The sequence below is a fragment of the Mus musculus genome, chromosome 15 (assembly GCF_000001635.26).
Source record: "Mus musculus strain C57BL/6J chromosome 15, GRCm38.p6 C57BL/6J".
NCBI classification, from domain to species: Eukaryota; Metazoa; Chordata; class Mammalia; order Rodentia; family Muridae; genus Mus; species Mus musculus.
The window spans coordinates 88,303,015-88,322,565 of record NC_000081.6 but is presented as its reverse complement, the minus strand read 5'-3'; the positions used below and the strand labels follow the sequence as shown (position 1 = coordinate 88,322,565).

At 46.2% G+C, this 19,551-nt stretch overlaps 2 long non-coding RNA genes across 6 annotated transcripts in view; one reads left to right on the top strand and one right to left on the bottom strand.

The window, feature by feature from the left end:
- The window catches only part of B230214G05Rik (RIKEN cDNA B230214G05 gene), a 57,778-nt gene extending 50,086 nt beyond the window's left edge, over positions 1–7,692 (bottom strand). Inside the window, exon 1 of the long non-coding RNA NR_045281.2 lies at positions 7,532–7,692. This is a non-coding gene — a long non-coding RNA (RIKEN cDNA B230214G05 gene). The remainder of the gene's footprint in view (positions 1–7,531) is intronic.
- 4930445N06Rik overlaps positions 5,391–19,551 on the top strand; it is a 94,502-nt gene continuing 80,341 nt past the window's right edge. For 4 of the 5 annotated variants that reach the window (XR_875555.1, XR_875556.1, XR_875552.1 and 1 more), the window contains exon 1: positions 6,936–7,106. This is a non-coding gene — a long non-coding RNA (RIKEN cDNA 4930445N06 gene). Of the gene's footprint in view, positions 5,411–6,935; positions 7,107–19,551 lie in introns of those variants that run through there. The other variant, XR_875554.1, reaches the window with a different exon arrangement.

The window sequence follows — 19,551 nt, the reverse complement described above, 5'->3', positions numbered from 1 at the left end:
GCATTCGTTCAGCCCCCTTGGGGCAGCTTGCAATCACATTGGTCACCAGCTTCAAGGGACTCCTGGAATCTTTCTCTGAGCTCTATCTATCTACCTGATAGTGAGAGTGAAGAGTGGGAATATGGTACTTCCTGAAGGGGCAGTGAGGTATAGTATGGAGTCCTCTGATGGTGTCCCTAAAGACTAGAGCCTCGGAGACAGGGTCTTCTGAGCAGAGGGTCAGCAGACAGAGGATCAGAGGAGAAAGTGCTATTTTTCTCAGCTAAAACTAGGAGCCATAAGGGACTGTACTGGCTAGTTTTGTGTCAACTTGACACAGCTGGAGTTATCACAGAGAAAGGAGCTTCAGTTGAGGAAATTCCTCCATGAGATCCAGCTGTAAGGCATTTTCTCAATTAGTGATCAAGGGGGAAAGACCCCTTGTGGGTGGTGCCATCTCTGGGTTGATAGTCTTGGGTTCTATTAGAGAGCAGGCTGAGCAAGCCAGGTGAAGCAAGCCAGTAAAGAACATCCCTCCATGGCCTCTGCATCAGCTCTTGCTTCCTGACCTGCTTGAGTTCCAGTCCTGACTTCTTTGGTGATGAACAGCAGCATGGGAGTGGCGGGGAGGAAGGGAGATGAGGGGTATTTCTGATTGAGAATCTAGTGTATGTGATAGTGTGGAGACAGGGTAAGGAGGTGTCCTCGATTTCCTCCTCCTCCTCCTCCTCCTCCTCTTCCTCCTCCTCCTTCACCAAAACTGACTTGATGAGAAAGGTATTTGCTTCATCTTACAGGTTACATCCATCTTGAAGGGACGTCAAGGCAGGAATTCAAGGCAAGAGCCTGGAGGTAGGAACTGAGGCAGAGACCATGGGAGAATGCTGCTTTCTGTCGCACTGTCCAGGTTCACGTTCAGCTTGCTTTCTTCTATAGGCCAGACTCACATACCTATCAGAGGTACCACCTATAGTGGACTGGACCCTCCCGCATCAATCATTACTTAGGAAAAGGCTTCACTCACTTACCCATAGGCAGTTTCTTAGTTGAGGTTCCCTCCTCCCAGATGACTGTAGTTTATGTCAAGTTGACATAAATATGAGCCAGCACTGGGATGGGAGCAGAGCCCTTGCTTGGATGGTGTTGGGGGAGGTGCTCTTCAATGCTGGATGCCAGTGTGTGAGGTCTGCAAGGCTGTGCCCAGGTTGATGCTGGCTGGCTAAGTCCTTAATGAGTTATCTGTAGAGGAGAGCCTGATGGGAAACTTGAGTGCTTGTCCTTTGGGAGTCTACCACCTAGTTTAGAGTAAGTGCATGTGGATGCCATTTGCAAAATGATTGGACCTTTCTCAGTGCAGACAGAATGGCCCAGGAGCTTATGATGTTGGAAACTCAATGGTCACCCCCAATGAACCTGAAATAGTGCCTCTTAAGTATGTTCTCTCATGCAAATGGAAATTAACGGTGTGGACGTGTGTAAGCAAGAAGAAAGCAAGAGTTATTGATAGAGATTAAGGAAAAGTGAGAGATACTCTCCAGGGCAAAAAGAGTTTCTGAGAGAGAAAAAAAAATCACTGAGATAGTTATCTAAGGCAGTAGTTCTCAACCTGTGGGTTGTGACCCCTTGGGGGGGCGTGTATCAAACAGCCTTTGCACAGGGGTGGCACATCAGATAGCCTGCATATTGAATGTTTACATTACAATTCATTACAGTAGCAAAGTTGCAGTTAGTGAAGTAGCCGTGAAAATTTCATGGTTGGGGGTCACCACAACGTGAGGAACTGTATTTTAAAGGGTCACAGTATTAGGAAAGTTGATCTAATCTAGGGGGTTTTACAGACATATGGTTAAAACTGGACAAAGACTGAGGTAATTTCTACCGAGATGGGTTGGTATAAATTCTCTGGGCATATCACAAGTTGAGCAAATTACAGGATAATAAACTCTACACGTTTTTCTGGCCAGTGATAATTGAGGCTGTAGTTCTCTTCTGGCCACCATAAACATCTGCACTCACATTGCATGCATGCACACATGGATGTACATGCCCATGATGATCAAATACTGTACATATGCTGCCCACCCAATTCTGGGAGTGTTTATACTTTCAAGCCCCCTCTGTCTGTCTCTATTGCTGTGTTAACTGCCAACCTTGTCCTGTCTGCTACCCACTAGCCTGAGCTGTCATTGCTAGTGCCACCAGCTTACTAGGTCTTGCTGGTCTTTGACTTTGGTGGGGTCTGCTGGCTGTCAGATCATACTCTTTTATATGTGGCCAGAGTGCAGCTTCTCCCTAGAGTTAATGCTTATCACAGATATTAAAATACAGGTGTGGTCTTTCTTGGTTACCTCATTAACTCCTTGTCTACTGGACAGTCTGGGGGTAGTCTCTTTACCTGAGATAAATGGAAGCCTTTTACAAGCCAGCCTTACTTATAGTTTTTCCCCCATTACAATTAGCTGCATTAGAAGAACCTGTGATAATAGGTTCCTTGCATAGGTTTCTTAGAACGTCTTGGAAGTTGCTATTGACTTTGCTTCCCAGAGCCCTGTCTTTCCTCTTATGCTGCAATATCCTACTCAGCAGCAGCGAGTATCTTAAGTGGTTTCGCTGTATCTTTTGGGACCAATATGGAGCTTTCCAATGGGGCCTTTCCCCAAGTTTTCTACAGTGAGCTACCTCCTGCCTCAATGTCTATTAAAAATACCAACTGAGGCTGGAAAGTTGACCCAGTGGTTAAGAAATCTGCTGCTCTTGCAGAGGCCTGGACTTAGTTTTTCAGCTCCCAGGTGAGATGGGTCACAAACACCCATAACTCCAATTTCAGGGTGCCAGCACCCCCTTCTGGCTTTATGTGGTACTTGCTTTCACATGTACATTCGCACACAGGAGTGCACAGAATTAGGAAGAAAGGGAATCTTTTTTTTTTTTTTTCTTGTCTATTTCTTTTTGAGACAGCATCTCCCTACAGAGCCCTGGCTGTCCCAGACATCAATACATGGAGCAGGCTGAACTCACAGAGACCTGCCTGATTCGGCCTTATGCTGGGATGAAAGGTGTGCATCATTAAATCTAGCAGGAAGTAAATCTGAGATGCCAAAGATTTTAAGTTCAGATTTCATTTTAGATAACCTGACCTAAGTTTAAACTCAGGGTAGACGAACAGGCTGGTACCTAGCATTAGTTTCTAAGTTGCCCCCCAACAAAACCTGAGCCTAGCTCCAGTCTCTAGGCTAATCCAGGTTACACCTTCAACAAGACCAGTGTCTCCAGCTTATTCCTCCAACAAACCTGCGCCCCCAGGTTACAAGTCCACCCCCTGCCTAACAATCACCAATGCAGAGGGGAGCAGAAATTCAGTTTATGATATGACTCCCAGCACCAGCCAATTATGTTAAAGGGCACAGTAGCTTCCCAATTAGATGTTTGCACACGCATTCCCTGCTTGCTGCTTACTCTAAAGCCTTGCCCACATAGACATTTGGGGCTCCACACCTTCCTGTCCGCTCTGACCACCAAACCATCCTGTGTGATGGCAGTGCATTAGGGGGCAGGGGAGGGAGGAAGCAAGCTAGCTCAAGTAGAATAAAGACCCTGCTGTGAGTTGCATCAGATCGGCTCCTGTCTGTTATTTGGGGGATCGCTAACATTTTCCTGGCACAGCAAATCTTCTTTTTGTTTGTTTTTTAAGATTTCTTTACTTATGTATTTTAGGGCTTTGTCTACATGTGTGTCTATATAGCACAAGACAGCATCAGATCCCATCATAGATGGTTGTGAGCTGCCCTGTGAGTGCTGGCAACTGCACTCAGAACCTCTGGAAGAGCAGACAAGATAGTACATGATTTAATGTTCAAGAAATGTCCAGAATATTTAAACCTGACTGCAGGAAGATTAGAGACAGTAAGGCTGGGGGCAGTACAGTGTCCTGAGTCAGCTTATAGGCAGGGGGTTCCTTTGTGTGATAGAAACATTCTGTCCTGGTGATGGTGAGGGCCACAATGGTGGGACATGTCCCTGTCAGCAGTGAGGGGGCAGACACTTGGATTCTGCAAGGGCTCAGAGCAGAAGGAGTTCAATCCCAGAGCATGGGGCTGAACTTTATTTCATAAGCCATCTCTGTGGACTCTGAATTTAGGATGTTTGGAGGCTTCTTCTAGGAGTACCAGACAGATGCCTGGAAACAGAGCCCTCCTCTGCCCACCCTGGAGGTGTCAGTGTTTGGCAGCAGCAGGCGTCACACTCAATTATCTTGAAAAGTCAGAAGAGCCCACCCTTGCTGCCAGAGACAGGTGGGCCCTCCCTGGAGGCTGGGCCTCTTCTCGAGTGGCAGTGGGCCCACGTCCAATCAATTACCTATTAAAATGAGACCCACTGCCTGCAGATGGCAGGTCCTCACTAGAGCATATGGCTGTACGGCTTCTCTGGGAGGCTGTGATGCTCGTGTTAAAGGAAAACCACCGGAAGTGTGAGCTTCCGTGTACCCAAGCCATGTGTTGTGCTAAGTTTTCCTGACGAGATGCAGAGAAGTGTCTCTTTGTCCCAGACAGAGCATAGCAGCAAACCAAAGAAATGAGTCCACCAAAGCCCACCTCAGCAAGCCAGTGAGTTTATTGGGGTTCCTTCAGGAGCATGGATAACTCAAAGGAACAAAAGCTCACCCCAACCTGGATGTCTGCTCACAGAAGCTGTGTCCTGGGAGATCCCTGCTTTACTTTCAGGATTGTTCACAGGCCAGAGACTCTTTTCTAGGAAGCCGAACTGGTCAAGAGGGGGAGGGCCTCTGCCCTGCAGTTGTTTAGTACTATAGTACTGGGGAGAGTCTTTGGTTATCTGGCATGTTTCAGCTCTCCTCGCCTTATGAGGTCTGTTTACTTCTTGAGTCTCAAAGCGTTTCTCTCCTTCCAGGAGGGAAAGCTTCAATTCAAAGGGAATTGCTGCATATGAGCCCATACTCCAGGCCTTCAGTGAAGGGCAGAGATGCTATTAAATGTTTTAGTCACATGTGCTACAGTGACCACAGGAGCTGCCCGCAGGAGGCAGCTTGCACAGAGGTACTCCTTACAGACAGTGAGAATGGGCCACCCTCCTGGAGCTTTTGTGTGGCGACCCCATGGCTTCTGGAAATGACTTCCCACAGTACTCAGTGCCCAGTCTCTTTAGAGACTCCTCCATGTTATGTCTCCCGGGCTCTAAAATCTTTCCTATATTTCTCGGTCATCACCTCTTTGTCTAGAAGCTTCCACCCGGCTCCCACAGATTTTTTTTTCTAAGGTTCCATTTTTACTGTCTGTAAACAAGCCCAGCTCGGTCCGATTCCCCAAATACCCCTGACCGTTCCCATCCCAGCAACTCTGAGACTCTTACCATCTCTGGGCTTCTAGAAGCCAGGACAAAGGACATTTGGTGGCCGCACCTCTCTCATGGACATGTGAGTGACACCTGTCTGACCCTCATCCTCAACCTCTTTCTGATAGTGTCCTCCATGGCTATCCAACAGTGATGTTTGATGGTCGTGTGACAGTGGAGAACGAATGGAGTCGCTGATGCTTCCCATTCTATCCACTTGCTGCTGTGAGCCATGACTTCTCTTCCTAGAGTTCCCTGCACTGCCACTCCCAAGTCCACTCTCTCCTCCCTCACCTCCACCACTTTGGGTGTTTTTATATACCGTACCCCCATGCTGCCACCCTTGGCCCATCCACATCTGTGTGGGTGCTTGCTCTTCAGTCTGTCTCTGAAAGCTGAGTGGGTGCTCTTACCCCACAGTGTGGGCCTTGGTCTACAGTCTACACATGTGTCTCAAAAATACTCTGAATATACCACAGTCCTTGCAGAGCTATAGCTCTGAGCACCAGTCCACATGAAAGCTCCCCAGAACACCCTAAGCTTCAATTTATCTGCTCATGGCAGGAACCTGTCAGTACTCCTGAGGATAAGGCTGTGGCTTGGCCCACTAGGCTGTGTGAGTAGGCATGGCTCTCTATGTCGGAACCTTCCTGCACCATTGTCTCTATTTCAGAACTGGATTCTCTCATTAACTTTGTTGCTAACCACTTATCAGATTAAAACCACACCTTCCGTGACTTACACCAGTCTCTCAGCATGAGTATCTTCCATCTTCACTGGTGGAGGAGATCAAGGAGGAATGGGTTGGAGGGAAGGCTATAGTTTATAGGCGGTCCTTCTGGAACTTGTGAAAAGCCTGTAGGTGGGCCCCTTGGTCTTGTATTCAAATCATATATCCAATGGCAGCTACGTGTTCCCATCTTCTTACTATCACACACCCTGTCCTTTCTTTGTCCCTTCTCATCCCTTTAACCATGGTGGATCTTATTTTCTACTAAGACCCAAGCATGTCTGTTTAGGCTCTGAAACTGAAATCAGATCCTTCACAGGTTCCTTTAACATCTTCACTGAGATCTCTCTTCTTTTGTCCATCCATCCATCCATCCATCCATCCATCCATCCATCCATCCACCAATGCTCACTGAACAAGAGTAAACTTGATGGTAGACAGTGTAAATCACGTCTATCTGAGGGGCTCAGAGACCTCAGGGACTATATCTTGGTCTCTATTTCCAGTTTTGTATAAAGAAGTTGCAAGCAGGTATGATAGATGCATTAATGAAGACACGAATGGCCAGGCAGGGCAAGCTTAGCTCTCCTGGAATTAAGCCTGAGAAGCAGGACATGATCTTCTTATGGATGGCCTCTCCTGCTAAGAGGTACAAGTACCAAGGGTGATCTGAGCCTGGGTGGGATAAAGCAGGGACAGGCATACAAGCTGCCTTCTGTGGTGGTATTTATGTAGTTCTGGGCGGTAGAGGAGAGAGAGAGACCAGCACAGATATAGCCCAGGAGATCTGAGTGCCTGGAGATGAATAAGGAGTTCTCTGTGGATGATGTCATAGACTACAGAGTGAGAATTTCCCTTTGACTTGTTAGGGGAACAGTTCTGGACCTGGCAAGGGCTTGTTATGGTGACAAGAGGCAGGGGAGGCAAGGTACAGATGTAGAAGGCAGACTGCAGGAAAGGGGTGAAGTAAAGGCGAGATTCAAGCGACTGTTCTAAAAGATCTCATCTTTATGATACTGAAGCCATGTCCTGGAGGAGCAAGCTTGAGGTAGGTAGCTATGGACTTGGGTTGACCTGGAAACTGTGGATTCCATAGGTTTACTGGTCACCTTTCACTGGCTGCTCTCTGTTGTGGCCACACTCAGAGGGCAAAGCCAGCCCTCAGTTCCCACCGGCAGGGGAGGCAGTTGACTAGTGCCGGATCATCTCCTGGCTCCGGCAGACCCTGCCTCCTCGCTGCTGAGTCACACACAATTAAGCTCTGTGAAGACCTCAGCAGCCTTTATGGACAGTTTAATTATTTGCCGTGTGCACTGCACTTTCGAGCATTTGATTTACTGGGCGGACTGCTCACAGAGTGAGCAAATTGACAAGGGCTGCAAACGGTTTTCCTGGTGGAGCCCACCGTTCCCATGGTTTGCCCAATAATGGAAGATTAATTAAGTAAGACTGCTCCTAATGAGAGCCTCCTACCTGCAGGTTCCTTCCTGGAGCCAGAAAGCACAGAAGGGAGCAGTCTCGTCCTTGCCAGCACCCTGCCAGGAGCGTCTGCCATGGGTGCCAAGGCAGGGCATAGCTTCATGTGGGAGCCAGTAACAGTTGCTACGTTTCAGGGTCTCCATTATTTCTAGAGTGTTCTGAGTTAAACTCACAGCTTGTTCCTGGCATACAGCACACAGTTTCTTGTTATGAAGTTCCATTTAGATTATCTGACATGTAGGGAAGTCTCTCTCTCTCTCATTCTCTCTCTCTCTCTCTCTCTCTCTCTCTCTCTCTCTCTCTCTCTCTCACACACACACACACACACACATGCTCTCTCTCTTAAACATGCATTCAGAAAATGAGAGAGAGAGAGAGAGAGAGAGAGAGAGAGAGAGAGAGAGAGAGAGAGATATGTCAGGCAATAGAGAGGAGAACAGAGAAAAATTAAAATCACAAACCTCCCGCAGGGAGAAAGACAAACACACAGACACAGAAATTATATGTCTTATGTAAATATATAGAAATGTTTGCGTATATAGAGATTATGTGTTTATAGATGACAATGAAGTTATCTTTCTATATATACAGAGCATCAGTACCAGAACATAAGTGTTCAAGCCTTGTGTATAAATGTCAAGGTGTTTGTATGTAACCTCTGGATCACCCCCTGAATATTCAAACCATCTCTAGATTGTTTTAATGTCCTGTAAGATGCATTAGGCATTGATGCTGCACTGCATCTTTTAAGGAGTAATTAAAGAATATACATGTACCCATGATTGGTACAGGTGGGATATTTTCCAAGTGTTTTGGGGCCTTGGTCTGTTGAATCTGCTGATAAGCAGTGACAGATACAGGCCACGGTGTGAAATGCATTAGGCATAATCACACACTCTGAAAGATCCTTGGGCTATTCTTTCTCAAATCTGTGACTATGCAGCTTACATGGCAATAAGGAACTTAGGTTGGGATAGAACTGCAGTTACTAATTAGTTATCCAGTTTCCATCAACACCGGGGGCTTTAAAAATAGAAGAGGGAGACAGAGCAATGAACAGAAGACTTGGTCCGTAGCTGGTTTCTTCTGAAAGGAGGCAGACATCAGGAAGATGCCGCATGTCTGTGGGCTGGAGAGGATGGGAATGAGTCTCCCTGGAGCCCTGGAGGACACAGTACTGTCCACATCACGATTCAAACTTGACCAGACCCACCTTGGACTTCTGACCTGCAGAATTCCAGCTACGAGGCAGCAGCTTTGTGTTGTTTTGGAGCCCTGGGGCTTGTGGCTCTCTGTTCTAGCAGCAGGAGATGAGCCCAGACACTCTGCCTTTGAAATGTCCACTGTCCCCCTTTAAAGCAGCCACCCCGCTCGCTCTCTGTCTGTGAAAGAATATGATTCCACATCCATGTTCTGGAAAAGCCAGTTGCTGGAGCTGTCTGTCCTTTGAAGTCTGGTAGATTTCCATTTTATTGTAGTCTTTCCCAGAGTGTTTGAAGAGGGGAGTCCTTGGTTATAATTTAAATTTCTCCAGTCAGTAGTAGTTCTTTCAAGTTCCCTATCCATTTTACAGCTAGTCTTTGCATTGGCTCTCTTTTTTAAAAACCCACTTAATCTAGGCTTGCAAATGCACTCACAGAGTTGAAATATGTTTAAGGTTTTATCTCTGCTATGTCTTCAACTCCATGTGTATATGTCTCTATATACCCATATATGTGCGTATGTCATTCGAATAAAATGATTATGTATCCTTCAGTCCAGTAAGGAAAAAATACAACTAGATGCTGTGGAAGTAGCTCAGTCAGTAAAGTGCTTATTTTGCAGAGACACAAGGGTTTGACTTTCATTTTCCTAAACTCACTCTCTCTCTTTCTCCCTCTCCCCCCTCTCTCAGTGTGTGTGTGTGTGTGTGTGTGTGTGTGTGTGTGTGTGTGTGTGTGTGTGTTTTGGAGGTGGCGAATTTGGGTACAGTGTGCTCACCTGTAATCCCAGTACTAAAGAAACAGAGACAGGGAATCACTGGGACTTTCTGGCTAAACAGTCTAGGAGAATAGGTATGCTCCATGTTCAAAAAAAGATAAAGTTAAGAGGAATCGAGAGTGGAACATCAACATGTGTTTTCACACACACGGGTGTGTACCTGAATGTGTGCACATGTGTGCCTCATACATATACATTAAAATGTTTTAAAGAAAAAAATAACAACCTATGTAATCAAATAATGAGCATGGGACACAATCAGGTGGTTTGACTATAATTGTAAAACACTATGGACCCCATAAGACAGAACACACTAACAAAAGAACAGAGAGGTCTTCAAGTGGCAACCTTGAAGGAAGGCAGAATATGGAGCTGCTAAGAGGTCATGAGGCTGACATGCCCTGGCATGAGGAGCTCTTCATGGGGACCACTCAGAGCAAGAACCTAGAGAGGGTGAACTGTGGCAGCTGGACCCTCAACTGTCCTCCTGAGGGTCCCAGGCACACCCCACCTCCCACATAGTCAGGCTCCAAGCCATTGGGCTCTTGGGCCCTTGTAGAGCCTTAGAGGGGTGCAGTAGTCTCACAGAAGCAAGGTGGGTGTAATGGTTTGAATGAGGAATGTCCATCACAGTCTAGAACATTGGAGTAGCTGGTCCACAGTTTGGGGAGGCTGGTTGGCAAAGTGTGTCACTGGATGCAGTTTTGAGACTTTAAAGATGGGAATGATTTCTAGGTCACTCCTCCTGTTTCAAGTTTGTGGTTCCAGATGTGAGCCCTCAGCTTCCTGCCCCTGCCACCATGGATGCTGCTTACTGGAGTGTTTCCTTAACTGAGACTGACACGTAACTCTCTCACACTGTATGCACAAACAAACCCTTTCTTCTATTAAGTGGCCCTGACCATGGACTTTTATCGCTGTGATAGAGAACTAACTGATACAGTGTGGGTGGATGACTCAGAGGCCCCCAACTTCCCAAGGTATTAAGGCTATCAGGTGCTGTGACCTTAATGTCTCCCTAGAATGAGGCTGGAATTTACTTCTATCCGTGTGTTATTAAGATCCAGGACTTTGGGGAGGTGATCAAGGTTAAATGAGGCTGAGAGAGTAGGACTATGGTCTAAGGGGGTGTTAGATGGATGATGGATCTTACGATCAGTCTTCCCACACAAAGCCCTGTACCGATAGAGTCAAGACGGCACAACGGCCTACAGCCTGACCTCCCTGGATGGCTGCCTGATCCTTTGCTTCTTAGGTCTTTAGAACTATGCACAAAATATCTTTATTTCATATAAATTACTTACCTAGCTTGTGGTATCCAGTTGTAGCAATGGGAGACGGGCTGAGCCCTAGGGTTAAAGGTCATGGGGAGAAGGTCATGGGGAGAGGGCTCTGTCTGCTGCCACAGAGGATGGCAGACATGCCTGAGGTCTGTGCCTGCAGGAAGGAACTGGTCCTCCATTTGTTGTTCCTCATCTAGCACCATTATGAATCTTCTTGCACTGCTAGTCCAGATTTGACTTTTTTTCTTTGATAAGTTGGGCAATTCGTATCTGCTTCCCCCAACCCCATGGCCAATTTCATTTACACATGTTTTGTGTATAAATAACACAGAACCCCCCACCCCCACACCTCAATCTGTGGGCTCTCTGTATCCCACATCTCCTTGCTGAGTTGCTGCTTTTAATTAGAATTGACGGGATGCCTCCGTTTGATTGGCCTTTTCAGAGTGAAGATTCCTGGACTTAATTATTCCTCAGCATTCCGCTCGCTCCCGAGCCAGTCCTTTCTGCTTTTGAGTTAATTAAATCCTTCCTGCTTTCTGTCGGCTGGAAGTCGGTCTTGTTCTAATTTCTTAAGTTTAATGCTCATCTTACTTTGTATTTTCTTTTAAAGGAGGGTCTAGTTACAAAAGCAATTAAATTTAACCCAAGGAAAGTTTTGATATCATCACCAAATTTTCAGATGGGTTATTTTTAATAAATCATAATTATGGCTCTGATTCTGATCTTGATTGAGTAAAGGGAAATTTCCCTCCTCAGTCCAAGCTTTTGTGTCTGTGTAGGCCTCCTTTTGTTGGCACCGGCCTCTACTGTTACTTTGACAGAGACCATTCTCTGTATAAGTGCGTGGCAGGTTATTGAACTGTGGTTATGTTTGAATGACAGATATAGCATATTATTTAATTTTCAAATCTCTTCTGTGCAATTAAAATACATTTCTCCTGTCTTGATGGTCTTGGACCTTGGCAGTTGCATTTGTGTCTGTTTGTTGTAATAAGTACAAAAGCACACAGGGTAGAGTGGCCCATGCTGTGGTTTGATGGCTTCATACTCTTCTTGGTTTTGCCTCACACCCTGTATAGGAACAGGATGGGGCAGGAGCCTGCCCATGTGGAAACAGGCAGTCATAGGGACACAGCCCTATGGGAACACAGGTCACATGGGTCGCATGGGTCACATAGGCCACACAACTGACACTGGAATGTAATGGCAAGAGCTGTGATGGTAACATCTCGTCATGGATGCCGATCTTGCTCACTCTGGGTAGACACAGCACTGGTTCCTAATCCCAGCTGGAAAGCTTAAGTCCGTAGGACTCTGAGTAGCATGCCTGGGAAGACCTTGTCTCATTGACAAGAACTCTAGAACCAGCCTTTACGTTCTGGTGTGTCCTGAAGTCTTAAAGTGAACCATAGATTAAACTTTTTTGAAAGTTGTTCCCATCTCAGATAGAAATTCAAACAAATAAACAAAGAGGAATGGAATAATTGTACTTAGTAAGGTATCATCTGGCACTCCAAAATAACCCAGTACCCAATATAATAAAGTTCACAGTATCTGCTATCTACACCGAGGAATGAAAAGAGTGGAAAACAAGAACATGCAGTGTGTGTGTGTGTGTGTGTGTGTGTGTGTGTGTGTGTGTGTGTATGTGTGTGTGTTGGGAATCACACAACAATTGAAGCAATTTAGGAAGAAATAATAGGCCTATCATGACCTGATTTCCAGGTTTATCATGAACTTAGGTAACCTTGACAGAGAGATAGAGACATTAATCTATGCAGAGGTTAAGAGATCGATGAAAAGCAGCAGCAAAGACAGGTAGATCGAGTAGAGAGCTGACACCACAAAGACTGGAAAACAGCTCCTGTCACAGGCACACGGACAAAGCAGGATTAAGGAATGGCCTAGCTGTAATAGAGCACATGTCCAGGTGAAAGAACATGGGCTCTGTTGTGAGCAGCACCAGATGGAACACCTCTGTGTGAGACCATTGTGTGTGGTTGCTATGACAGGCACCAGATGGAACACCTCTGTATGAGGTCATTGTGTGTGGTTGTCATGATTGGCACCAGATGAAACACCTCTGTATGAGGTCATTGTGTGTGGTTGTCATGACTGGCACCAGATGAAACACCTCTGTATGAGGTCACTGTGTATCGTGTGAAGTAGGGATTCCTTGCTTCCTAGTTTAGTTTTAGACCCACCTTTTAAGATTGTTATTTAAACTGCACCTTAGTAGTAGCTATTTCTTAAGACAATAGAAATTCTTTGCCACATTGAGCCTTCCTGTGACCCCATCTTCTCCCTTCTCCTGAGTTACTTCTGGTTCTGTATGTACCTGCTACGGATGAAGGGTAGCGCAATCATCTCTGTCTCCCCATGGTCTGACACAAGGCATGCAGGTTCTATGCTTTCTCATGAATGGTCGTGATGCTCAGTCTTCATTGTGAATGTGGTTGGATTTGGAGTCACCTAGGAGACACATGATGGTGTGGTTTCCTGGTAGGATTAGCTGAGGAGAGAGGCACACACTGAATGTTCGTGGCTCCATTCCACTGGCTGGTGTCTGTGACTGAATAAAAAGGGGGAAAGGAGAAAGACAAGCAACAGCATCCATTTCTGTGCTTTCTGATCCACCCAGAAATCAGCAATTTCCTGCAGCTGTAAGTTGCCCCTGACATCATACCTCCCCACCATAGTGGACTGCATCCCCTAAACCACAAGGCAGATTTACTGTTTCTCCTGTAAGTTCCTTTTTTTGAATGGCTGTCGAGTTTTCCAATGATTATTTTTACATTTGCTGAGATGCCCCAAGCTCTCTCAATCTCATTTCTTTTATAAACAATGATTTTAATGGATTCCTTTTAGATATGAGGACAACCTTGCCTTCCTGGGGAAGCCAACCTAATTAGAACATGTTTTCCCCGATTACTTGTTTTAAGCTAGAAATCCCCACAAGCCACTAGGGGTAGGGAAGAAAGAAACAAGGAGAGGAGTGGCAAGGAGACCCAGCGACTTATCTTTTGGTGCTGACCAAAAGACTCAATGATAATAAGCGTGACTTCAGGCTGGAATAAGGAGACTTATCTGGAATCTTGGGGGAAAGGGCACTCAGGGGTTGAGGCAGGGTGTTACAGATTTATATCTTGACTCCTCAAATGTACATGTTGAAATCTTAACAAGACTTCCTCCATTCTTGAGAATTCACTGAAGGTTTCTATCAGTAACTGTGTGACCAGAAGTCATCTCATCTTTGACTATAGCTAAACTTCTGAACAGTATGGCTAGGGTGTCCTCATTCATAGAAGAAGCATGAGGCCCATCAGTCTTTTTATCTGTCTGTCTATCTATCTATCATGTATGTATGTATGTATCTATCATTTAGCTATCTGTCATCTATTTATTTATCATCTATCAATCATTTATTTATCTTTCCATTTGTCTATCTATCATCTGTCTGTCTATTATCTATCTATCTATCTATCTATCTATCTATCTATCTATCTATCTATCTATCTATCTATCATTTAGCTATCTGTCATCTATTTATTTATCATCTATGAATCATTTATTTATCTTTCCATTTGTCTGTCTACTATCTATCTATCTATCTATCTATCTATCTATCTATCTATCTATCTATCTATCTATCATGTAGCTATCTGTCATCTATTTATTTATCATCTATCAATCATTTATTTATCTTTCCATTTGTCTGTCTATTATCTATCTATCTATCTATCTATCTATCTATCTATCTATGCTTCTATGAACATATCAATGTATCTATGTATCTATGAACCTATCTAGGTATCTGTCTGTCTGCCTTCCTGTCTGTCTGCCTGTCTGTCACCCCATCCATTCATCTACCTATCTCTGTTTTGACATATGAGTTCCAGTGGACCCCTCCAAATCACAGATAACAAAACAATGAGTTATGACCAGGGAATTTACATAAATACATATAAATGTCCAACAAATACATGAGACAAACACTCTATTAATAAACATCCCAATTAGAACCAGTGGGCCTCTGCAGATGGCAAAATTATACAGGTTTATACATCTCAGGATGACAAGAGGTTGGGGAAATGTGCTTTCTCAGAGGCTGTGTATTCCAGTTGGGCAATCTCTTTGGCTCATTCATTCAATGAATGTCCCTGTATACTCAGTGTGCACAGGCCAAGATGAGACAGGGATCAATGATGAGGTGCCTACCAGAACACTGAAGACGAAGACTGCCTGCCACAAACAGGCTCGAGAAGGTTCCATGAGGAAATCAAGATGCCAATCGAGAGGAAAGAGAAAGAGGATGCGTCCGTTGAATGTTGAAGTATGCAATCCCTTCCATCCAGCAGTTTTAGAACTGTCTAGAGAAGCGTGTGCATGTATAGAAGGCAAGGTGACTGGTGCTCATGGCATGTCACTTGGGACAGTGGCTGTGTGCAAATGACACATATTCCTATCAGGAAGCTGGCTACATAACAAGGATACAGGCATAGCTCCCCATTCTCCGGGTAAGTATGTGAGGCAGAGCCTGAGAAATAGAGATGACGCGGAAGGTACAGGTATGGAACAAAGAGCAGCACAGAAAAACCTCACAACCTCTGGAAGGTGTGTGTGTGTGTGTGTGTGTGTGTGTGTGTGTGTTTGTGTGTATGCGCGAGTGTCCAACACTTGCACATGTGTGTGCATGCTAACTGAACAAGGTATTTTACACCAGCTCCATTTCTGCCCACTGAGCAACGGGTTAGACAGCAAGAAAATGAGGGAGCTCATATATCAAACCTCAGACGAGAGAAAAGAACACAGACAGCTCTCCTCCAGCCCTACAGCCTCTGCACTCCTATCTGCCCACCTGACCATTCTTCTCTCTGCCTGCTTTCTCTGTGGTCACTCCACTCTGGCTGGCCGCATCCCTTCCCTGTGAGTCCAGCCTAGGGAGCTTGTTTCAACTGCCAGGCACCTGGTTGTTCCTCTATTTGACTCATTACCATTCCCAAGCATTCACTTCGTAGAGCAGCCTTTAAGCTACTCTAGGCATGGAGCCCTTCCAGCTCCTGACTCTCCTTATCTATGGATCTCTCCATGGCATGCTTACAACTCTACTGATTCACCTTTCTGCCTGTCTCTTGGTTCTGAGTCCTGAGCGGGGCACCTTCTCTTCAGGACTCAGAGCAGTTGGAGCCCAGCTCTGAGGTAGTGCCTCCTTGTGGACATTGTTGTCAAGTCCTGGTATGTCCAAGGGCTGTTCCAGGAGCTTGGGGACACCCGATCCCTGATCAGGGTTGCTGGGCACATGGGGTAAGAGACCAGGAGCAGAGAGCCAGAAATACTCAAAGCCATGTGATGGGGCGATGGGGTGATGGGGTGGCTGCTTTGGAGGAGAAAGGAAGCAGTAATATCAGGGGTTCCCTTAATTCCTCTGCTTGTTGGGGGCAAAACCCCCCTCCTTTCCATCCACCAACTTGTGAGGACATCCAATCCCCACTTTTGCCAATATGTCTGATAGTGAGAGGAGTGCTGGTGGCACCTACTCATAGCTAATCCCGTTTGTGACTGTCCCTTGGTAGGATGTCAGGGTCCTGAGGGATGGGCAGCTGAGGACAGAGGAAGGTGGTCAGGGGTCACCTAGACACACCCCATGCTCATCATCTGAACCCTATCTTGGAGGCTGGATATCAGGGGTCATTGAGTACAGGTCTGGCTTTACTGATACATTTCTTCTCAGCTGGCAGACACCATCTCCTTCCTCACTTTGGCTCCTTGTATATGTCTACACCCTGGTTTCCTCTCATAGAGATATCAGTCATATTAGATTAGGGTGTCTTAGCCAGAGTTTCTATTCCTGGGGAGGAAAGGGTTTATTCAGCTTACACTTCCACATTGCTGTTTATCACCAAAGGAAGTCAGGACTGGAACTCAAGCAGGTCAGGAAGCAGGAGCTGATGCAGAGGCCATGGAGGGATGTTTCTTACTGGATTGCTTCCCCTAGCTTGCTCAGCTTGCCTTCTTATAGAACCCAGGACTACCAGCCCAGGGATGGTATCACCCACAATGGGCCCTCCCACCCTTGATCACTAATTAAGAAAATGCCCCACAACTGGATCTCATGGAGGCACTTCCTCATGGGAGGCTCCCATCTCATGATAACTCCAGCTTGTGTCAAGTTGACACACAAAACCAGCCAGTACACAGGGCCACCTAATTTAACATAACCATACTTATGGATCCCACCTCCACATGCATCCTGAGCATCTGGGGTCAGGACCTTGTGACAGTTTTAATTGTCAGCTTAACATGGTCTAGCATCATCTGAGAAGAGAGTCTCGATGAGGGGCCCAGGCTATGGTGGACAGAACCATTCTCTAGGATAGGATCCTAAACTATGAGTGGAGAGTGATTGGATTCCTACAGGCAGGAGCCCATTCCCTCTCTTTCCTCTTGACTGTGGACATGATCTGACCAGCTAGTTGCTTCCGACTCTTGCTTGACTTCCCCATAGTGGTCAACTATAATTTGCCAATGTGATCTAAAACAAGTCTTCCCCTCTGAGAGATGCTTTTATCGGAATATTTTTTATCATAGCAACAGAAAAGGAAACGTGGGCAGACCTCGTGTGGATTTTCAGAGGACACCATTCAGCACACTGCCAACCTCCTACCTGACTGAATATTATATGATTATGTCATTGTTTCCCATCCAGTGTCATCTTCCAGTGGCAGCAAAATCACCAAAGGTCTGGGCTTTCACAGAAGCACTCCCTTGCTTCTGCACATGAGGGCAGTGTTCCTAGAGGAGACAGGGATGTCATGACGTCAGTGAGTGTGCTGGAGGTACAGATCTTTGTGTACAGAGCCCCCATCCCACTATGGCCCCTCTTAGCTTGGGAACTCTCCACAACTTTCTCACCATGGAATCCCTTCTCATTTGGGCTTGTTCTCTTTTCCCTAGTAACCAGACACCTGAATGGGGCTTGCAGACATCTGCCAAGGCTCAGGACTTAGTTCTGAGACCCCAGAATGGGGGAGAATTTAGTGGGATATGGGGTATTCTCGGTTTCTACCAGGAGTTTTCCAGGTACCAGCTTGGTTCTGGGCCAGGGAGCAGAGCAACCTGGGCCTCCACCATGAGTCATTATGTTCCTGACTCCCATCACAGGGGCACACGAGCACTCCCCCATCACTGGGGTCTAACAATCAGAGGCAATTGAGTGCGCAATGAGTTGTGTCAATTTCCCACAAACCACTTGCTCGGTGTCTGTTCCTTAATCATAGCTCTAAAAAAAAAAATCTACATTCTGGTAAATAATTATATGGCTCATGATTTCCCTCTGTCTGCCCCGTGTGGGTGTTAACAGAGTGTTGATCAGAACATGGTAGGACCTGCGGAGGAGGTCAGGGCTGGAGTGGGATTGTCCCAGGCTCAGCAGTGAGCAGCTACGAATACACTCTCTCCTTGAGACGAGGTCCCAAACAGACACAAAGCCATTATCCTCAGCTGGTGGTATTAGCTAGACTGGGAGAATACCGTCCGACCAGCAATCCAGGTTGCACTGGTCTTCTGTGCCTCCAGATTCTCCATTTCCTGGGGCTCCATGGCATTCTGGTCCCACCAAGCTCCCAGGCGGGAAGAAGGATGTATGCTAAGGATATAGAAAAGGAGCTGTGATAGTCTTCCCTGAAGATGGAGGAAGAGAGTGAGGTAGGATTGGGGGCGGGCTGAAGCTTCCCAAGGGCCAAGGGGAATTTCCCATCACCTCGAAGGGTGTCAGGTTGAGGTAGAATAGCTGAAAGGCATTTAAAAACAGCATGGGTAAGGGCTGGAGAGATAGCTTAGGGGTTAAGAGCACTGGCTGTTAACCCCTAACCAGAGGTTCCAGGTTCAATTCCCAACACTCATGGTGGCTTACAACTGTCTGTTACTCCAGTCTCAGGGGATTTGATGCCATCTTCTGGCCTCCATAGCCACTACATAAAGGTGGCATGGAGAAACATGAGAAAGATAGAAATAATTAAAGATGACAGCATTGATATATCAGGGTGAATGCCAATATAAGTAACTGTTGAGATTATGCTAAAATAACTATAAATAAAGTTTATGATATTGATATTTTATATGCATTCACACTGACAGTTAGTCTAACCACACAGGGTGATTGTCACCACCGCCACCACCCCTCCTGACGGAGCCCTTTATATATTCTAACTGTGGCATGGTCTCCATCAAACAACAACTCCCACTGTTCAATCCTAGGCTTGGGCAGCACCAGCTCTCCATCTTGTCTCTGTAGTTTCATACTTAAGGGTTTGGGGAAGGGACTCATGTCTTTCTGTGACTGGCTTAGTTTACTTGCATAATCTCCTTAAGGGTCACTACTCTGTAGCAGGCTGGGCTGTGTTCTTCCCTGTGGATGGCTCACCATGCTTACCACCCACCTATCTGCAGATCCCTGGACAGCTTCCATCTCTGCTCACTGGGTCTACCGTCTAAAGTCTTGCTGGACACAGAGGTCTTTGATTCTTTGCTTAGGGTCAGTGCTTTTTAAAGAAGTATGATGTGTGATCATCGCCTTCCCTTCCATCTGGGGGTTGAGGTGGGGGGGGTGGTGGTGGTGGTGAGTGCCTTTGGTCCCAGAGTTTGGAGAAGCAGGGGAGGCTATGCTGTAGAGAGCAGAGGATGCGGGGTTCAGAGGTATGGATGGGCTGCATCAGAGACTCGGGAAGCCTAGGAGACCAAGACTCCATC